The sequence below is a fragment of the Muscardinus avellanarius genome (genome assembly GCF_963383645.1).
Source record: "Muscardinus avellanarius genome assembly, chromosome: 6".
Classification (NCBI taxonomy): Eukaryota; Metazoa; Chordata; class Mammalia; order Rodentia; family Gliridae; genus Muscardinus; species Muscardinus avellanarius.
The window spans coordinates 40,234,148-40,251,850 of NC_137791.1; positions in this window are offsets into that span (position 1 = coordinate 40,234,148).

Genomic DNA, 17,703 nt, shown 5'->3' on the forward strand with positions numbered 1-17,703 from the left:
GAGTTGGGTGGAGGATCACCCTTAAACTTCAGCAAACCCCTTTAGGGTAGGGCCAGGATTTTAGTTTCAACCACTACATCCAGCTCCCAGGCTGTCCAGGATGTGGCAAATCCCAGTCGAGCAGGACTTCAAGATACTGTGACTTATCACAGAAGAAAGCATGATAATGTAAGAAATAAGGCTTTTTTCCCCCTATGATGTTTATTTGGTTCAATTCAAATAGTATATTGCCAATCTCCGGTTTGCAAAAATAGGCTTGCTCAACAGACACCCCAAAAGGGCTTCAGTGAGAATGGTGTTGGCCTTTTTGGGGATCTCTCTCTCTCTTCTGGCTTCCTATTAATAGTGGTAGTAGAAAAGCATCAGAGGCAGGGAGTTTTCTAAAAAAAATGTTTTCAGGAACACTTTAAACTTTCATAACTGACTGCTGGTATGCAAACAGTTGAGTGAATAACTATAAAAATTAGGTTTTAAGGAATTGGCTGTAATAAGTTCTGACTTCAAATGGTTTTCAGTGTCATGACTGACCTTTCTGTGACATTAAGCTCATTTCCCTGACAACAGGTAACAGCACAGCCTTTGGGGCCCTGCGTCCTGGGTAGGCCAAGTGGGGACTGCAGACAACAACTCGGCGTCTGGGCCTTACTATCCTTTGTCAATCAGGTGTCGCCATGCTTCCTCAAGTGTGCTCAGGCCTGACTGCTCATGCAGTTTTTATTGTAGCAAAGGAAAACAGTTTGGAAATTTCCAACTGGAAGGCCAGTGCCACATGAAAAACTTTTAGAAGCATTCTATTTACTAATAGAAACTCAGTTTATTCATGTTCTTATTTATTTTTGTAGGTCCTTTATATTTCATTAAACAAATGATTCTTTTAAAAAACTCTTTTTATGCCAGGCAGGTAACAGGTAGAAGGTAGAGAAATTTAATGCACTGGATGCATAAATTAGCACATTAAGCAATGACCTTCTATTGTTTAATAGCTATTGGCTGCATTTTAGAAAATAAATTAAGCAAAATGATGAATCAAAATATACTGCAGAGATGACCACTGTTAACACTTTACCATATTTCCTGGAAAATGTATATAAAAATTTTGTAAAAGTCAGATATGGTGATATATACCTATGATCCCAGTACTTGAGATAGAATTACAGGTTCAAGGCCAGCCTCAGCAACTTAGTGAGATCCAAAATAAATAAAAAGGGCTGGGTTGTGCCTAGAGGCAGAATGTCACTGGGTTCAACCCCCAGTTTTTTTTTTTTAAAGTAAACATCTAAAAAATGCAGAATAAATATACATGAGTGCTTAACGAAAGTCAAGTCATGTTTTAAACACTAATATTTTGCCTTTCTGGAGTTGGATTAAATTGGCATTTGCTAATAAGGAAAGCAAAGCACCATGCAATTTCTGGAGGCCAGGGGTTAAGAACAGATTGCAAGTGCTATATCTTTTCCTCTGTTATATCACCCATTCAATGGATACATACTCTCCACATTCACCATTAGCTAGGGTCACTGACCTTCAAAAAATGACAGAGTTTATTTGAGATATCCAGGCAAAAATGATTTCAAATTCTCATAAACTAGATCTCATAATGTGAAGAAAGCAGGTGCTGCTGTCAGAAGCATTTATCAGAGCTTGTAAGGTCTTATACTCCAGAGAACTCTTGGCACCTGCTATTTGCCCCCAAGGAGGCCTCTTAATGATGCAGTGCCATATTGAAGATGGCCTGTGGCTGAGCTTGAATACAAACGGAGGTTGCCAGGCTGCAGGACACATCTCTACTACTTCCTCTCCAGGGCCCTCTACGGCCACTGGGACACACTGGCATCAACTTGGGAAGCTGTCTTGGAAAGATGTTTTCAGTCTAGGAACTCTCTTAAATCAAGGCTATTTGGAAGTTGATGTGAGGAAAAGACAATGTTCCAGTGTGGTCTGTTCTGAGCAGATTAGAAGGCTCAGTGGTGATGAGACTCTGGAGGGAGTGGGAGCCAGGAGAGTGTCCACTGCAGCCTGGCAGCTCCCACAGTGCTGTGGAGGCATCCTGGGAGTCTTCCTGGGATTTGTAGATGAGCTGAGGACCACGCACCCAGCAGGTGTGGAAATACATGTCAAACTCAAAGACCATGGACATATTTCTTGGGTATGAGCTAATTACTTTGTTATAGGACATTTAGATTCTTATTTTTTCCTCCTCTCCTGAAAGTCATCAAATGTTAATCAAATGGGTGAGGTGGCTCATGCCTATAACTCCACTATTTAGAAGGCTGAGACAGGTTTGAGGCCAGTGTGTAATAACTTAGTGAGACCTTATTTCAGAACAAAAATATAAAAATGGTTGGGTGTATAGCTCAGAGGTAGAGTATCCCTGGGTTCAATCTCCAGTACCAAAATAAAATAAGACAAAATGAAATAAGTTAATCAAATACATTAACATATACAGACAAATAAATTTTTGCAGTGAATTCATGTGAATTTTATATTGCTGTTATAAAATAATGTATAAAAGGAAGGGGGAAAGAGAAGTCATTAGAAACTCATGTTGCCTGTTAATGAAACTTATAGAAAAAAAGATAATATGGCTACTAACATGACTAAGCCTTCAAGTAGAATTTGGAAGAATAAAGTTTTTAGGAGAAGGGCTTTAATTTTTGATAGTTTTGAATTTATATTGTTGGGAGGGGGAAAGGAGAAGTGAGGCGGGAGAGGGCACCAAGCACAGTCTGAATGTGTGCCATTTTCAATATGATCCACATAAAAATTTAAAAAGTTGCAACAATTACATATTAGGTTCCTGCTTATCCAGCATCTAGTTTCTCTCTCACTAACTTCTGTTTACATTAATACTTTAGTATAGTACATTTGTTACAACTCTTATACCAAATATCAATACATTATTAAAGTCCATACTTGATTCAGGATGCCTTAGTCTTCTGTTTCAGGATACTATCTAGGGTACTACATTTTATGTGATCTTTGTCCTCACTGGTCTGTGACAGTTTCTCAGATTTTGCATGTTTTGATAATTTTGGCAGTTTTGTACTGGGCAGGTATTTTGTAGAAGAACCTTCAGTTTGGGTTTGTCAGATGCTTTTCTCATGGTTAGCCTGGCATGATGACTTCTTGAAAGGTTGTAAGTGGCATTTTCCCATCCTACTGAAGATATATGCCACCATCCTGACTTACCCACTGATGCCTTTAAGCTTGATAGCCTGGTTCAGGTAGTTTTGTCAGGCTTTTCCACTCTCTGGTTACTCCCCCGCCCCCTTCTCTTTGAAACTATATATTTGGAAACTAAAAGCCTACACATAGAGAGTGGGAAGTTTTGTTATACCTTTTGATGGGGCAATATCTATTTAAATTATGTAGATTTCTTCTGTACAGTTTATCTCTTCTCCCCATTAATATATTTATGCAATAATTTATCTGTATTATACTCTGTATAAAATACATTTGTGTATTTGTATACTTTGTATAAAAGTATTTCATAATACTTTGTGTTTTGATTGGTGCCTTGTCATTATACAGCCCATGGAGGTCCAGTGTGATGGAAACATACAGGGACACAGCACCCAGCATGCTTCTCTCTGGACCCACACTGCTCCCTACTCCCTGTTCATAATGTTGAAACTGGTATTGATCACTTCACACATGTACATAGGATTGTTTGACCTGTTTCCTCCATCAAGTCTCCTTTTTCTCCTCTCCACCTCCCTCTCCAAATCACCCCTAGCATTCTTTCTTCTCTCATTTATCTGAGGTTTTTGTTTCTCAATTTCTCTAATCTCACATAATATTTTCTAGCTTCATCTATTTTTCTGAAAATGATATAATTTTGTTCTTTGTGGCTAATAAAATTTCATTGTGTGTAATACCACAATATTGTAACCTATTCATCTGTTGATGGACACCTAGGCTGGTTTCATAGTTTGGCTATTTTGAATTGGGCTGTTACAAACATGGATATACATGTATCACTATAGTATTCTGACTGCAATTCCTTTGGAAAGATACCCATGAGTGGTATAACTGGGTCACATGGTGGTTCCATTTCTTCTCCAACTCATTTTTTTTTTTTTTTTGCAGGTCTAGGGATGGAATCCAGGGGCATTTGACTTCTGAGTTACACTTGCTACCCTATTTTTTAAATTTTTTATTCTTTATTTTGAAACAGGGTCTCACTAAATTACAGAGGGCCTCACTAAGTAGATGAGGCTGTCCATGAACTGTGCTCCTCTGGTCTTGGCCTCCCAAATGCTGGGATTACAAGTGTGCACCACCACGCTCGGCTCCCCAACTCATCTTCTGAGAAACCTCTAAACTGATGTCTGTAGCAGCTGTACTAATTTGCTATCATATTACTTTGCATGTTTGGGGGCTCAGATTTTTCCAACTTTGGTTGTTGGTTGATGGGAACTCTTTCACTTTGTTTACCTCCCTTCTCCCACCCCCCACTGCCATGTCACTATGCGTGTGGAGAGAGAGAGAGAGAGAGAGAGAGAGAGAGAGAGAGAGAGAGAGAGAGAATATTAAAATTTTAGCATTTCATCTTTTCATCTTGTATATTCTGTGCCTAACACTAGAATCAGCCATTTTTCTAGGGAGCCTTGGCTTCTTTGATTGGAGAATTGTATTAGAAACAAAGATCTGTAGCCTGGTCTACTGGTTCCAATTAGAGTGTTGCTGCTTCTTGGACCTCTCAGCTTGAAAATATGTGAATGTGTACTAAGCCTTTGTACACATAAAAATATGTGTACAGATGTGTCTATATACATTCATTTGCATCTAGCTAAAGATGAATGCATACTGATGCCCCTTGCTCTGCATTTAAAGAAGAAACTTGGCAACAATTGTCTCACAATGATTTCTATTTGAGTTTCTGTGATTGTATATCCAAAAGTACTAAAAAAAAAAAAAAAAAAAAAAACCAGTGTTTTAAGTCTGTTCTCTAGGCTTTCTCTGAAGATGAGTCTGCTAACCTCATAGTTCTGGGAACAGAGCCTTGCACAGAACCAGAAGACCAGTGAACACCAGGAGAAACAGGAAGTTGGACAGGAAGTGCAATCGTCTTGCTTTGTCGAGATAGCAAAGGAGACATACAATATAAAGTGTGACTAGACTCAGGATCTGCCTGTCTCATTTTCCTTATCTGAGCATTTCTGGAGGTTATTGACAAAGAGATCTGACTCATCTAGCAAAGAGCAGTTTCAGGAGCACTTTGTCTTATTTGACTTGGCAGTGATGGGGCACCCCCTGATATCAGGAAATGGTGCTAGGAAAGCACCTGTCATTTTAAGTATTAAAGTGCAGACCTTTTTGTGTCTAGGTCTTTATGCCATTGCAAAAATCATGTCTTTGTTAACCTAGGGCAATCTGGATTGGTGGAAGAAAGCCTGTATCATAGACTTGGATGTCAACTATATGGAATAGGAAGAAAAAACTCAGTATGTCCCTACTGCAGAAAGAGAGATGATTGTGAAAACCAGGTAACCAGGCAGGGAGTTCTCAAGTAATTACTCTTACAACTTGGAAAAGGGGAAAAGGCCCGGGGAAAGTGCTGTTTGGCCAACATCAGCTCTGCTTGAGCATATTATAAAAATATCTGCAAGCATAACCTAACAATTAAGAAAATGTGGCAGAACCAGTTTTGAAATGCATTGAGATGGCACTAAAGATATGCCATGGCTTTTCATAAAAATCCATATCCATAAACATCTGATAGAAGAAACTTTTACTCTTTGGCAAGGAGAATTACTTGAAAGAAAAGGAAATATAAAAGAGGAACCCAGAAGAGAACAATGTAATTGAAGGCTTGCTATAATACAGAAAGACTAAGATCATAATAAAATACATACTAGATTGTAAAAATAATATATGCAACACAGCATAATAAATATTAGCATGTTTTCACAGACTAAAAATAATTTTATGAAAATATTTTTTTTCTTTTCTGTGGTGCTGGGGATTGAACCCAGGGGCATTCTACCTTTGAGCTAGATCCCCAGCCTGATTTTTTATTTTTATTTTGAAACAAGGTCTCACTAAGCTGCAGAGGGGTTCACTAAGTAGCTGAGGCTGGCTGAAAACCCGGATCTTCCTGTCTCAGGCTCCCAAGTACTGGGATTACAAGCGTGCGCCACCACACAAGGCTAATAATACTTTTTTCAATACCACATATTAATCACTTTCTTGGCTTATGCTATTTATATACAGAATGCATCCATTTGTATTGGAATGTGTTGGATTTTTAGGTGAAAGTACTTGTATAGGCTATATATTTTGACTAGGGATTACAATGGGCACAATTATATTTAATTTGGTCACACATTTTTTAAGTACAGATTGAAGACATAACAGAGTAATGCTGCACAGGGCACATCGCATTTCTGCACTTTAGCTCTTTGGGTTCTTCATTCCCTATTTTTGTGATCATTTAAATTTATGAAGCACCAAGAGTCGAAATTAGTGAGTTCACAAAGATTCCAGTCATGAGGAACTGGAAGCAGAATATTGTTATAGAATCCTCTTATGTTTACCTATCTTTGGCAGCAACAAAATAATGACTTCCAACATAGGAGCTTTTCCTAGATAAGTGAAGGCCAACTCCTTTCCTTGTGTGAACGTCTGTATTTAATAATAATAACTAGTACTTCTTGAAAGTTTGCAATATGCAAGGCTCTGTGAGAAGATATAAAATTATTTATTCTGTCATAATAATTGCCCCATTACACAGATAAGGAATTTGAAGTTCAAAGAGATATAGGTATAATTTGTACAAATTCTGTTAATAAATAGCAGGAATATGTCTTAGATTGCAGTCTGACATAAATCTTTTTTTTTTTTTTTTGGTGGTACTGGGGATGGAATCCAAGGGCCTTCTACCTCCAGGCTACACTCCCAAACCTATTTTATAGTTTTTATTTGGAAACAGGGTCTCTTAAGCCAGCAAAGGCTGGCTTCAAACCTGCGTGATCCTCCTGTCTCAGCCTCCCAAGTGCGGGGATTACAAGAGTGCGCCACCATGCCCGGCTTGACATAAATCTTTTTATCTGGAAGTTTGAACATCATTGTAATAGGAGAATCTCCCTTAAATATTGCTATAGTTTGTACATAACTGGCATGGGACTGTTCTCTCGGTTGATTTTGCTCACATCTAAGATTCCAGGGATAAAAATAGCAGTTAAAGTTACTCCTTAGCAACCCCCTCCAATATTCTGGACTAAGATGGAGAAAACTTTTTTTAAGTGCCTACAAACTACTAAATCTGGCTGCTGAGATCCTTTGTGCTAAAAATAAATAGGAAAGTATGATGAGGGCCAAATTTCCAAGTCATAAATCAGTTGCAATTGTTGGGGTGGGGTGGGTTAAAGGATATGGTTTATGAGTTCTGCTCTGACATTGGAAATCTTAGTTCAAAACTTCTTCCAAAGCTTGAGGATTAAAACTACTTTGAAGACTTGGGAAAGGAGTCAGAAAGCACAAACCAGGGTGTTGGAACCAGCTTCTAGGCTTGAACCTATCCATCTCTGCAGAAGCACCCTGGTGATGGTTGTTCCTATGTCTTGTGAGGCCCCATTTAAAGGATGTATGTGTTTGTTTGTTTGTTTATTTATTTATTTATTTATTTTTATTTATTTTTTGCGGGTCTGGGGATGGAACCCAGAGGCATTTGACCTCTGAGCTACAACCCCTGCCCTATTCTTTGTTTTGAAACAGGGTCTCACTGAGTTGCGGAGGGCCTCACTAAGTAGCTGAGGCTGTCTGCAAACCGTGATCCTCCGGTCTCAGCCTCCCAAATGCTGGGATTACAAGCGTGTGCCACCACGCCCGGCTGATGTATGTGTTTAAATGTAAGCCTAACAGCTTATATGTACAAAATATCATGGGTTTTCTATTCCTTTAAGTAATGGCTTCCTCTGTCAATTATTTGTTCACCTATTCCTAATACTGCTAGATTTTTGTTAGACTTTAGACATTCTGTTTAGTCAACTACATTTTTATCATAATTGAAGACCTGATTCTCAAAAGAGATGCTAGACAATGCAATAGACTAAAGTTGTAGCCACAAATTTTCTTTAGTCATCTTGACAAGAGTTAGAGGTTTAAATTAGTCATTTTTCTACTGTACTCTGAAGAGTAGGGTTTTTGGCAGTGACTCGGGTACCATGGGGGCCGAGATAAGAATGGAGTGCACAGTAGATGCTGAGCTGTGCTTCTCAGATCTTCCCTCCAGAACAGAAGGCTTTACTTTGATAGCTGCTGGGCGTGCTGCTAGGTGACAACCTCCAGCTGCAGGCCTTCTCTGAAAATTGCTTTGGGCTGAAGAGAGCTTCCTTCTCACAGCACGCAACAAGGCTAAAGCCCACAGTAGTTTAGGGCACTAGTAGGGGCGCTGAGGCCTGTTGTGTCCTGTGCTTAGCTCCCGCCACCCAGTCCTGCTTCCTTCACTGTCCTCAGATGCAGATTCTAGAGCGCTCTCTTATAAGCTTCCTGCATGTTCATTTCTTGTTTCTGCTTCCCATGGAAGTTGACCTAGAGCAAATCCAATCACAGTAGTTCTAGTTACATCATTTATACATACATGTGGTCCCTAACTTGCATGATTCGACTTAAAATTTTTCAACTTCACAATGGTGTGAAAGGAATGTGCATTCAGTAGAAACCATACTTTGGATTCTAATCTCTTCCCCAGCTAGTGATGTGCAACAAGACACGCTAGAGATGCTGGGCAGTGCAGTGAGCTGCAGTTCTGTGAGTCACGAGATTATGAGGGTGAGCACTCTGGTGTTCGGTGTTGTTATGCGATGATGTTCTGTAGGCTAAGTGTTCTAAATATGTGTGTGTGCGCCAGTATTGGGAAGAGCCATCAAAATGTATTAATGTGCTGGTATTGGAAAATTGCTTTGATAATTTCCAAAGTGTAAAATATAGTCAGTGCTTAGGTGCTGCGCAAGCACTCAGACAAGGAGGGGGCTGCAGCGATTACAATGCAGAGTTCCTCTCTGTCTTTGCCCTTCATTCTAATCATTAACCTATAGTAAAAGCCTTAAGAATCAACTGAAGCCATTAGCCCTAAAATTACAAGAGAGGCAACTGGTGCCTCTGTTTACCTCCTCTCCTTTGTGATCAGGTTTGGGCATAGGAAAGGTAAACTTTGTGTGCGGCTTCAAAGCACCCTAGTCGATGAGCAACCAATACTGCCCAATACAATAGAGCCGAGGGCCAGGTAGATTCTTGACCCTTACACTTAGTAAGTGCACTGTCCAGAGACAAAGAGGCACCAACTGGCTAAGGAATGAGTACCTAGCCCATTGCCTTGGTAACGCTGATGAGAAAGATACCATACAAAATCTATTTAAGGGTTGAGGTCCCCAAAAGGGGCTGGAGTTCCACTTTCGGGCTCCTCAGCATGCAGGTCAGCATGCTGCATTTTTTTTCCTATTCTCTATTTCCTACTGATCTATTTCCTACTAATTTTGTAATAAAGATTTGTTAAAGCTGCACTGAAGCTGCCCATTAATTTTTCTATTCAACCAACCTTAGTTGAATAAGAAAAAGAACCCCACCATTTCAAACCGTAACATATGCACTTGCTATCAAAGATTGAACCCAGCGGCATTCTACCTCTGAGCTATAACCCCAGTCCTATTTTTTTTTTCTTTTTTGTTTTGAAAGGGGGCCTCACTAAATTGCTGAGTATCTCACTAAATTGCTCAGGCTGGCTTTGAACCTACAATCCTTCTAGCTCTGTCTCCCAAGTGCTGGAATTATAGGCATGTGCCTCCAAACCCAGCCTAAATACATTTTTTTACTTATATAAATTCAACTTATGTTAAATTTATTAGGATGCAACCACTATAAGTCAAGATAATTTGTACATCAGTTGTTCACGTAAACTTTCACTTAAAGCAAACAAAACTAAAAACTTTTGCAAGCCACTGGTTTCATAATTAAATGTTTCATCTAATATAAATAATTATTGTTATGATTTTATGCAATTTCATCTTTCAAACCAGCATCCAGGGAGCATTTTTTCCTTTTGTAATTGATTCTTCTTAACCTTCCTTTATATGTTGCATTTACACATATACTCTTGTGCCTTTAAAAAACAAAATACATTAACTAATAAAATATTTTTAATATTATGTTACATATCCTAAATATCCTAAAACCAAAAAGGCATACAAACAGAAGCAAACAGGATAGACCAGAGGCAACACATATTCTCAGATATTTTTACATATCCCTCTACTCCCAGAAAAAAAATTCCTTTTAAGATTTTGTCTTAAATCAATTATGATATTAATAAGTTTATTGACAGGAGGATTGCAGGTTTGTAGTCAGCTATAGCTACTTAGTGAGGCCCTCCACTACTTAGTGAGACCCTGTTTCAAAATTTTTTAAAGAATAAATAAGATGAAGGGTATAGCTTGTAGGTAAAATGACCCTGGGTTCAATCTCTAGTACTAAAAGAAAAGTTTATTATATATAATTTTTTTTAGTTTCTTCCAATAAAAAACTCACATTAAAAAAATATATCACCTTGGGAAGCTGAGACGGGAGGATCACAGGTTCATGGTCAGCCGCAGCAACTTGTGAGGTCCTTTGTAACTTAGTGAGACTGTTTCAAAATAAAGAATAAAAAATACCTGATCTCCATAGCAGCTGAACTAGTTTGCACTCTCACCAACAGTGTAAAAGTGTTCCTCTTTCCCCACATCCTCACCAGCATTGTTGTTACTTGATTTCTTTATCCTTACCATTCTGATTGGGGTTAGATGGAATTCAGCGTAGTTTTGATTCGCATCTCCCTGATGGCTAATGATGTAGAACATCTTTTCATGTATCTATTGGCCCTTTGTATCTCTTCTTTTGTGAAGTGTCTATTCAAATCAGTTGCCCATTTCTTGATTTGGTTATTTGTTTTGCTAGTCTTTTGAGCTCTTTGTATATTCTGGATACTAGCCCTCTATCAGAGTGGTGTCTGGTAAAGATCTTCTTACATTCTGTACTTTCTCTTTAGGTTCTTGGTGGTTTCCTTTGATGAGAAGAAAATTTTTAGTTTGATGCCATCCCACTTATTAATTCTTGCTTTAATTTCCTGCGCTTTGGAAGTCTTATTGAGAAAGTTACTGCCTGTGCCTATATGTTGGAGTGTTGAGCCTATGCCCTCCTCTAATAACTAGTTCAGCCGCTATGGAGATCAGTGTGGAGACTCCTTAGAAAATTGGGAATAGATCCACCATATGATCCAGCTCTACCACTCCTGGGTATTTTTCCAAAGGGGTTGAAATCAGAGAACTACAGTAATATATGCATACCTATGTTCATAACAGCACAATTTGTAATAGCCAAAATATGGAACCAACCTAGATCTCCATCAACAGATGAATGGATTGCAAAATTATGGGAAATACACACAATGGAATTCTATTCAGTTATAAAGAAGAACAAAATCATGCCATTCTCAAGAAGATGGAAAGATCTGGAGAACATTATGTTAAATGAGATCAGCCAAGCACAGAAAGAGAAGGGACATATGTTTTCTCTAATATGCCCAAACTAGGGAGCATTGGGGGTATCAGAGGGACTCCATATAATGGAGGGGAAACCTCAGCAAAGCTAGAATGGAAGGATAGGAGGTGAAGAAGGCTGAGGTTGATTAATGGAGGAGTTACATCCGAATATGTGTAAAAGTATGAATACAGCATGGTTAACCTGGACACTCATTTTTGGGAGGGGGAGAGGGGAAACGAGGGGGTGGTGGCGCACGCTTGTAATCTCAGCACTTGGGAGGCTGAGACAGGAGGATCGCACAGGTTCGAAGCCAGCCTCAGCTACTTAGTGAGGCTCTCAGCAACTTAGTGAGACCCTGTTTCCAAACAAAATATAAAAAATAGGTTTGGGAGTATAACCCAGAGGTAGAAAGTCTTTGGGTTCCACGCCCAGTACCACCAAAAAAATAAATAATTAGTAGATAAAGCTCTGTTGAAAGTATTGCAAAATATGAAATCTTAGTATCACCAGTGACACATGTATTATAAAATACTCTTTCTGAAGAAATAGTCAACCAGGCATGGTGGAGTACCCTTGTAATCCCCGTGCTTGGGAGGCTGAGACAGGAGGATCGCACAGGTTCAAAGCCAGCCTCAGGTACTTAGCGAGGCTCTCGGCAATTTAGTGAGACGCTGTTTCCAAATAAAATATAAAATATGTCTGGGAGTATAGCCCGGAGGCAGAAAGCCTCTGGATTCCACCCCCAGTACCACCAAAAAAAAAAAAAAAAAAAAAGAAGTAGTCAACCAAACATGACACTGACAGTACATCTTCTAAATAAAGACAACAGTAACTAGGCATAGTGGTACATGCTTGTAATCCCAGTACTTGGAAGGCTGAGATAGGAAGATCCAAAATTTGAGGACAGCTTTGCCAATATAATGGGACTTCAGCAACTCAGTGAGACTTGTTTCAAAACAAAAAAATAAAAAGAGCTGGGTATAGCTCAGAGGTAGAACACCCCTGGGTTCAATCCTCAGAACCAGGAAAAAAAAGTGTATAATAGCAATACTGTATATGTATGCTGATAACAATATTTCCCATCAAAAGTGAATATACTTTATAAATACAATACATACATCAAATCACTCTTTATGCATATAGCTCTGTTTTCAGACTCAAAGAACTCTACATTATAATCAACTCTATATCCTTATTGAATGGATTATGAGGAGGAAAACATGAATAAGCAAAGTTGATTTATTCATTTGACAAATATTTTGAGCACCTATTATATGACAACTGTTGTGTTTGGCACCATCAATGTAATTATAGACATGATAGATATGTTCTCTGCCCTTGCAAAGTCTATTGTCTAATGGGAGATGTTGGCAAATAAGCGGTTCTACTATAGCCTGGGACGTGCTGTTGAGCAAATTGTAGGGTTCTGCCCAACAAAGAAGCAAACACATAATGAGGTCCCCAAACTGGATTTGAAGGCATCAGAGCTTCACTGGAGAACATGATGTCTAAGTTGAGGACTTAAGGCTGTATAAGTATTGATCAGTCTGGTAGGGATGAGTTAAAGAAAGAATTAAAGTATGTACAAAGTTCTGAAAGTAAGAAAGATTGTCTCTTTTAGCTATTATTTTTAAAGGAGGTCTTTTTTTGTTGTTGTTGTCTTTTTGGACTGGGGATCAAATCCAGTGTGGTGCACTTGCCAGGCAAGCGCTTTGCCACTGAGCTACATCCCAGCCCAAGAAAGATTGTCTCTTTTAAGGAACTGAAAAAAAAAAAAAAAAAAAAAAGCCAAGTAGAGCTGAGTCTTGAGAAGAAAGGTGGTATGAAAGAAATACTTTATAAAAGTCCTATATTAAGGAATAAGGACCTTATTGTAATGGCAGCAAGAAGTCATTACAGATTTGGGTTAAGGAGATCAGAGTTGTGTTTTAGAAATATTACTATAACTATGCAGTGGAAAACGGAGTCAGGGAGACCACTTATAATTCTTTTTTTTTGTTTGTTTGTTTTTGGTGGTACTGGGGTTCCTGGAAGCCCTTCTACCTCCGGGCTACACTCCCAGACCTATTTTAACATTTTTATTTTGAAACAGGGTCTCCTAAGCCAGCGCGCGCGGCTGGCTTCGAACCTGCGCGATCCTCCTGTCTCTGCCTCCCAAGCGCGGGGATTACAAGCGTGCGCCACCACGCCCGGCCTAGACCACTTATAATTCTAAAATAGCGTTCTTGGTGAGATGGTGATATGGACTATATTGGTGATTTGGGGAATGAAAATAGAAATTTTTAGAAATAAAAGACAGGCATGGTAATTAGTTATATGTGGGCAATATAGGAGAGACAGGGGTTAAAGAAGATGCTGTCAATAACCTATCTATACCTGAGCAGCTGAGGACTGTCTACTGTGCTGAGAAGGAAATCACAGGAAGAAAAGGTCTGGGAGAAGGATGCCAACTTCCTTTTTTGGACATTTGTACTTTATAGGTACTTTGGGATAACCAAGTGCAAATACTGGTTAAATAATTTGAATGTATGGATCATATATTCTGCCCAGGCTCTGAACTAGAGATGCAGATAGCAAGTTGTTCGATGTGTTTCAGTCTGCAGGCCTCACTGCTGTAAACCCAAACTCCTGACCACCATAAGTTAGAGGAAAGGAGAATTATTTTCTCATAGTTTTGGAGGTTTCAGGGGTTCAATCCGTGTCAGGCCAGGTTACATCAGCAGAGCTCAGTGCATGGTGACAGGAAGCAGAGGGGGAGAGAGACAGCAAGTGCTCTGCTCTAACATGGAGGCTGGAGAGAGAGAGAGACAGACAGAGACAGACACTGGAACCCCTCCTCAGCAACCTAGTCTCCCCTTCTACATGGCTGTCTTCTCTCCGTGAGGTCTAGGGGAACTTCTAAATCCAAACCAAAACAGTATGTAAATGGTAACTGAAATCAAAGGGCGAGGTGACATTGTCTTAGGTGGTGAGAGAGCAGGCTGTTAGACTGACCCACAATCAAGGCCAAAAATTGAATGTTGGGCAGAGAATTAGGACTTACAAAAGACCCTAAATCTACCAATAACTCTGAACCCTTCATCTGTATATTAATGTATATTCTTGGTCATGTCTGTAATTATTGCTACTAACAGGTATGAAAGTATCACTTTTTTTTGTTCTTCTTCCTTCACTTTGTAGAGACATAAATTGGTAATAATCGCATTCTAAATAACCTGAAATCAGTAAGTAAAATAACTTAAAATATCATCTACAAACCAAACATGCCTGATTGCTCAGTGCGTACCTCTGACTGCTTTGAGCTCTTTATTATGACAGACCTTTACCTATGGTGTGATCTGTATTTCAACAGATCTGCAGCAGTTTATCTTCTCCTCATCACCTGTTTAGTCTTTCATGGATGTGTGACTCAGTGGCAGCTCAGATTTTCTTTCATCAATTTATTAAATTAAATAAATAAAGATATGTTTCAGAAGACAACTATGATCCATAATTTCACTTGGAAAATATCCAGATATGGTTTCAAATGAATGGGGATTACCTTCTGTGCTTTCCTTTGTTTCATAAAATGTGTCTTTTTCTTTTCTTTCACATGTGTAGGCGTAGAAAAGGGAATGTGGCCTCTAGGGTGGCTTATCAGTAGAGAGCTGACATATAATTAACAACTGACCCACCAAGAGAAAAAAGAGACCTAATTTGTGTGTTTGTCCATTTTTCATAGTGTAAATACTCTTACCATAGCCAATTTAAGCTACCAACATGACTATGATTGGTGGTAGAAAAAAATGTATATGATTGGCTCTTGTAAACTGGTACATGCTGGCTCCATCATCCAAGCCAACTAAGAATGATCTCACTATTAACCAGATGTGAGAAAATGTCATACATATGACAGCTTAAGACAAGAATGAATTCTACAAAATACTATTTACTTTAAGGAAAATTGATTTACTTATGTACAGTCAGTTTATTTGTAGATCCTTACCATTTTCTTTGAGTTCAGAGCTAATGGTATGGGTGATGTATATGTTAATAATCTATATATTCATAGCCTTGAAACTTCTATTTCTTTATTCCTAAGCATAAGTTTCTATAATTGGCTTATATTTAAAATTAAAATGACAGAATAATTTTCAAGATAACTTCTTTATGCCATGAATCAAAGAAATTACCCGTTTCACTTCAGAATCTGTACACTAATAGTTTCACAAAAGAAAATATATCTCTGTCAAATAAACAGTTTATTTTCTTCCTTATCAAACCAAAAGATTTGACAGCATACTACATTTACCAATAACATATGTAGAAAGAAGAGCAGCAAATATTCCTTATTTTCTTATATAATTTAATATATACCCTATTAACACCAGTATACAGATGCATAGTATTGACAGTATAGTAAATAATAATTATTAGAACTTCTTTTTAAAATATTTTCAACAGTAGGCACCGGTGGAACCAGAACTGCTATTATGTACATTATATCTTTTTTTGCATTCCAAAGGGAGATTAAAATTCTCAGTAACATTAGAAAAGAATAGACTTATTAATATTTCACAGAGATAAACAAATTCCCATTACTTATGCTGAAAACCTTGCAATTCTACTGTACACAAATGAAACACCTTTCCAACCACCTTGCACTTATACTGAGCTCATAAAGGTTACTACAAAAATATTGCAAGCCCAATAAAAACACTATAGTACTATAGTACAAAGTCTTTTGCTTTCTAAAAATCAATTTTAAAAGGCCTACATTTATACAAATGTACAATACTTCTTAGTGCCCCTGAATGGTATTTTCTTTAAAATTATCTGATTTTAGAAATCAATGTTTTTCATTATTTTCTGCTTCAGGATGGAAGACACTGAGAATCTGCAGAATAATTTAAAAAACTGGATTAGGTAAAATCTTTACAAAGTGGAATACTAAACACTCTACATACTTTAGTTATTGCCCTACCGAAGGTAAAAATGTCCAGTGCTCTATTTTCCTTGTATTTAACTTGAATTCCTAGATTCTTAACTATTTTCAAATAATTTTTGAGACAAAGCCCCCCAAACAACCAAAACCAGTTTCCACATTCAAAATATATTTAAAGAAATGCTTATTTTCAACATCAAGGTTTACAGTGCTGAATTAATTTATGTTAAAAACATGGCTAGTCAATTACTGACTTGGGTTTAGCTTTGGAAGAATATTATAATTGGCTGTCAAGTTCTAAATTAAGCATCTGACTTCATATTGTAATACTATACTTTCCAATATAGATATCAGAGAAAAATGATCTGATTTTTTTTTTTAGAATTACAGCAAAATATAAACCAATCTTTGGGGGAGAAAATTTATGTCAAGATAAGAAATACATTGTTTCAAATCTCAGAATAATTGTTACAAAAAACTATAAAATTATAAATTTTTGAAAAGATGTACTGAAACTGTCTCTTTAAGAAAAATATGCAACTTGGTATATACAGAAAAATATGCATTACCACAGGATAAGCCAAATATGGGCTTGGCTTATGAGCTTTAAAAAAAAAACTCACAAAAAGTAATTAGCACCAGAATTTTATGACACTTCAAATCACACACTGAAGAAAATCAAGGCCCAAGTGTTACATTACATAAAATTTGTATTTAACCTGAGGCTTTTTCCCAGCAGCAATATATTCTTTATAATCTTTAAAAATGTGCTACCTTTATTTATTTTCTCCACAATACTAAGGTAGTATGATAACTATAGTGTACCTTGGCTTGGGCTGAGTAAGGGAAATAGAAATACAAATATTTCCCAAATAAAATGGGATCATTTGATGGGTGAGGGGGTGGAACAGTTTTCTGATTAAAACTTATTTTTAGCTTGTTTCCTCCATTTTCTAAATGGTTTTATTGAAACTCTTTATAAGAACTATATTGCTTGATTTATATTCCATATCCTGTTGTTTTCCCTGCTCATTGTTTAGTGGTTTTATTTAAGATTTGGCATGGGGATAGAGGTGCCTAAAAGCAGTGAAACAAGAGTTCTGAGCAAATTACTGTATATTCAAAATATATATTCAACCTTGTTATAACAAAGAATTTAGTTCTAAACAACATACGCATAAATTGAATTACAAACGAACAGAACACAATTGGGAACAAGTCAAACTTATTCAGCTTTCAAATGTATAACTTCACCAATT